This window comes from Vulpes vulpes, chromosome 4 (assembly GCF_048418805.1).
Source record: "Vulpes vulpes isolate BD-2025 chromosome 4, VulVul3, whole genome shotgun sequence".
Taxonomy (NCBI): domain Eukaryota; kingdom Metazoa; phylum Chordata; class Mammalia; order Carnivora; family Canidae; genus Vulpes; species Vulpes vulpes.
In genome coordinates this window covers 23,986,116-23,991,211 of record NC_132783.1, presented here as the reverse complement: position 1 = coordinate 23,991,211, position 5,096 = coordinate 23,986,116, and positions in this window count along the sequence as shown.

Sequence of the window (5,096 nt, the reverse complement as noted above, 5' to 3'; positions counted from 1 at the left end):
ACAAATATAACAACAACAACAACAAAAAAGACAAACAACAAACTTTTAAATGGGAAGAGGTGCTGAACAGACATTTCTCCAGAGAAGATACAAATACCAACAAGCAAGTACATAGAAAGATGCTCAATATTATTAATACTTTGGGAACTTTTAAAGTTTTGATTTAATCAAAACTACAAGGAGATATCATTTCACTCACCCTAAGGTGACTGTAATTTAAAAAAGGCAGAAAATTACAAACATTGACAAAGATGTGAAAAAACTGGCAGTTGCAGGCACTCCTGGCCAGAATATAAAATGGTGTAGCTATTACGAAAAATAGTAAAGCAATTCCTTGAAAAGTCATCACCATATGACACAAGCAATTCTACTCCTCGGGATATACCTCAAAGAATTGAAAATAGGTACTTAAACACCTGTATGCACCTGTTAGTCTCAAAGCAATTCACAATAGTCAAAAGGGAGAAACAACCCAAATGTTCTCAATAATGAATAAACAGGGATCCCTGGGTGGCCCAGGGGTTTGGCGCCTGCCTTTGGCCCAGGGCGCGATCCTGGAGACCCGGAATCGAATCCCACGTCGGGCTCCCAGTGCATGGAGCCTGCTTCTCCCTCTGCCTCTGTCTGCCTCTCTCTCACTGTGTGCCTATCATAAATAAATAAAATTAAAAAAAATAAGAATATTTTAAAAAATGAATAAACAAATTGTGGTATATCCATACAACAGAATATCATTCAGCCAAAGAGGAATGATGTATTGACACATGCTACAATGTAGATAAACTTTGAAAACATGCTAAGTAAAAGGACCCAGTCACAAAGGTCACATATTGTATGATTCATTTACATGAAATATCCAGAATAGGTAAACCTGTAGAAATGGAAGATTAGTATTGTCAGGATCTGTGTAGAGCGGGGAATGATTCCTAAAATTGGCCTGGGATTTTATTTGGGAATAGTAATGTCTGGACATGAGATAAAGGAGATGGTTGCATATTGTTAATGTACTCAATGCCAATTAACTGTTCACTTTTTTAAATATTTTATTTATTGGAGAGAGAAGGAGAGAGAGAGAATGCACAGGCATGTGAGCACGAACATGGGGAGGGGCAGAGGGAGAAGCAGACTACTCTCTATGCAGGAGCCCATTGTAGGCCTCGATCCCAGGACCCTGGTGTCATGACCCGAGCCGAAGGCAGATCCTTAACTGACTGAGCCACCAGGTGCCCCTGCATTGTTCACTTTACAATGATTGATGTTATGTGAATTTCATCTCAATTTTTAAAAAAATCATTACCTTGGGAGTGTGAAGAACACATATATTGGAGATGGACTGTAATAAAACACAGGGAGGGTGCGGCCTATGCACTGCTAGTGGGAGTAGAAACTGAGAGGAAGTAATGGAGTTGAATGTTACTTAGGAAGGAGACATACTGGGAGTGAGTGAGAAAGGATGACTTCTATCCAGAATGAGTAAATTAAGAGCATAAAATTTTGGAACAAAGACAGCCAGTTCTCTACTGAGCAGGCTACATTTCAGAGAGGTTTTGAAGGCATTAAATTTAAAGCTCTACTCAATGGACCAGTTTGAACCACAGAAAAGGATCAGAGAGTTCTGAAAATGTGATAGAAATAAATGAGATAGAAGTAAATAGAAAAAAATTGGGCAGTCTGGGTAGCTCAGTGGTTTAGCGCCACCATCAGCCCAGGGCATGATCCTGGGGTCCCAGGATCAAGTCCCACTTCAGGCTCTCTGCATGGAGCCTGCTTCTACCTCTGCCTGTGTCTCTGTTTCTCTCTCTGTCTCTCATAAATAAATAAATAAAATCTTAAAAAGGAAAGAAAAAATCATGCCTGTAACATTAGAGGTTTTTTCAGTTCTTTTTGTTTTAGTTTTAGTTTAGTTTTTTTTTTTTTAATAACATTATGGTCCACTTTAGCTTAGGAAGTAGTCAACAAAAATATTTAGCGTAAATGAAAGTTGAGTCAAATGTGATGGTAGGAAGGTGTCCATACAAAGTTCGTATTATTTTCTATCTCCCGTCAGTTATTTGTGTAGCTGTACAATTAAGTGATTTAAACAGGTTCTGTCTATAATAAAAAAAATGTTTCCAATAAAAGCACCAATGAATTAAACCAACAAATTATTAAGCTGGGGCTCGCTCTACCTCCAGTTCAGGATTGAGCTCTACATGTGTACATTTCTTTCTCCACAAGTACTTCTTGCCTTAAAGAAGTTCACTGCTCATATAGGTATTTTTATCAGTAGGCTCACTGGGAGTACATTGTTGCCTTATCCTTACCACCAAAGTTTCATGGAAGGACAAGGAAAACATCTTGTGTACGTGGATTGCTTACCCCATACCTCTTCTGTTGGGATATGCCAATGGAACTAAGTACAGAGTTTCCCTCTACATTTTATTTTTTTTAATTACAAAAAAGGATTTATTAGACAAACACATCAATATATGGAGTCTAAGGATTTGGTTGGAAAGCCACTGGGCCTTTCAAAGCAGAAGTCCAAAGTCACATACTTGGAGCATTACTCTGCTACACTTTGTAGAAACAAGAAAAGTGAGGAATGACAGCACTCCACGCTAGTCCACAGACAGATAAGCCTCACACCTCCCTCCCTAGTCCGTTTCTGTTCAACTGGCATCTTCTGTGACTCTGGTACCTGAGAGAGATGGAATGTTTCCCACATCTTACAGAAATTCAGTTTCTGGTTACAGATCTTGCCTCTGTGCACCTGAACTTCCTGTTCATGACACATGGGTTGTTGCTTTTCAAAATCCAATGAGCAGTTATTGAGGGAGTGCTTCTCAATAGGAAAAGTGAATAAAACGTTCTCATCTATAGTAACTGCATTTTTAATCTCATCTGGTATCAACTGTCTTCTAGAAAGTTACAATGTGTTGTTTAGGGACACTATTCTTTAACATAGAAGGAAAGGAGTAATTAGTACAGGATATGTAATTACATGATACCCATTCTGAAATCTTGTAAGAGTGCTGTGAATAGGAAGTCATCATTTAATTTATCAGAAGGAGGGGGGGGGAATCTTCTATCATTCCTGATTATACCAGAACTAGACATTTTGAAATTATAATATCATCATATGTTCATGACACCAAACTGGGTTTGCTTTATGAGAAACCTTTGATCATTAAATTTAATTGTTAATGGCACAGGCTATCAATAAAGAGCAAGCAGTATGATATCTGTGTAGGTGTCAGTGGGCCTCAAATAGCAAAGGTGAGAATGAGATAGACGTGACCTGGTTTGGCACATTGGGGTTTCTGAGATGTGAGCTCCAAACATAATACATAGAAAACTAAGGGCAGTATTCCAAACAGATCTGGCATGAGAATTTTATAAAACAGCTAGTTTTTTCAGGGACATAATAAAAGGAGCAGTTTCAACGAAGGGCCATGCATTAAATTCCCATTGTTGGATCCAAGATGGAAATGTTTTTGCTTCCAAGGCCCTCCTGCAGCCCAAGAACTACTTCTTTCACATCCTTGAGAATCTTTTGTATGTCATGGCATCCTAGAGTCTGTTTGGAACAAGGAATGCTCTAGATGAAGCTCTAAAAATGTTGAGTTTGTGCCTTTAAGAAACAGTCCGATTCATGACTTTCGTGTGCAGCAGGAGAGCTGTGCTCTCTCAGCACGGTTCGCCATTTGGGAGCCGAGGCAACGCCAGGACAGATGTATGAAAAGTATCAAATACTGCAAATCAAATACTGCAAAGCAAAACAGGCAGCCCGAGGCATAGACTTCAAGATTTTGGTTGAACCACTAGTCCGTTCATTAACATCTTTAAGCAACTGAGGCCATGGCCTGGTTGGTCAAAGCTGCTCTCAAAATCTGCGGGACAGTGGAACCGCATGTGCCTGAGCAGGTAACTCTAGCCAGGAACTTATGAACATTTCCTAGCAGAAGCTTCTGGTCTTCTCAGAAAAGTAAAATACCTATTGTCTCAGGAACAGCCTGTGGGGAATCTGTTTGGATCAAGAATTGCGCTCAAGTCCCAATCTTAAATGAAGACCTAAAAGTGTGCAGTTTTGTGCACTTAAAAATAGTCCATTTCACAGGGGCCGTGTGTGCTCCTGGACCCAGCTCGTTCAGTGTCTGGGAGGAATCGCTGGGTTTGGGCCAAACATCCAGTATGGAAAGGGAAATGATCCGCTTGGGCAGGGGGGAGGCTGCTTACCCTCCGAGAGAGCTAGAATGTTGGAAGAAGATTCCATCCTAGGGTGAGCGACGGGCGGCAGGAGGAAGTCCTGGCTCCCCGGAATCTCCCCCCGCAGCAGCCACAGCAGCCCCGCTGGGACACCCAGACCCCAGAGCTGAATGGAGCCTGAGGAGGGAGAAGAGCCAGGTGCGGAAGCGGGAAGCGCAGAGGACAGCTGGGGTGCCGGCCCCTCCTTGACCCCCTCTGTGGCCCGCGTGCATTAGGGGGGGAGCCAGGGGGGAAAGGCCAGAGTGGGCAGGCGGCCGTGCCCCCTGCTGGCGCCCCGCGACAGCCCGGAGGGAAGGGGGCGCAGAGGCCGCTCACCCCGAGGGGGCGGCCCTGCGCGTGGGCGCCCCTGGGTGGAACCGGGAGCCGCCGCCGACCCCGCCAGTCACTGGTGAGTTCAAGCCGGTGGACCCCGACAGGCGCCGGTTCATAGGCATAGAAAGGGGTCAGGTAGGAGGGCCCCAGGAAGGATGCAGAGGGGCCCCCCGCGGCTGCGGCCTCGGCCTCAGCGGGAAGGAGCTGGAGGCGGCAGGAGGACGTGGGCCTCCGAGGAGGGGAAGTCTGCAGGGGCCACGCAGCCAGCAGGGCGCTCCCGGGCTGCCCCCGGCCGCTCCCCGCCTGAGCCGCCCCGTGGGCGCCGGGCTTCTGCTTCTTCCCCTGGGTCCTCCGCTTCTGGGACCAGATCGGGGCCTGCGTCTCCGTGAAGCCGAGCGACAGTGGGAGGTTCAGGCGCTCGCACGCCCACAGGGAGCGCGGGGCTGAGCTCGCTCTCCGGGGCCACCAGCTGCTCCCGGTGAAGGCGGCGCGGCCTTGGCTTGGGGCAGCGGGGCTCGCCCCGGGGCCGCGGGAGCAGG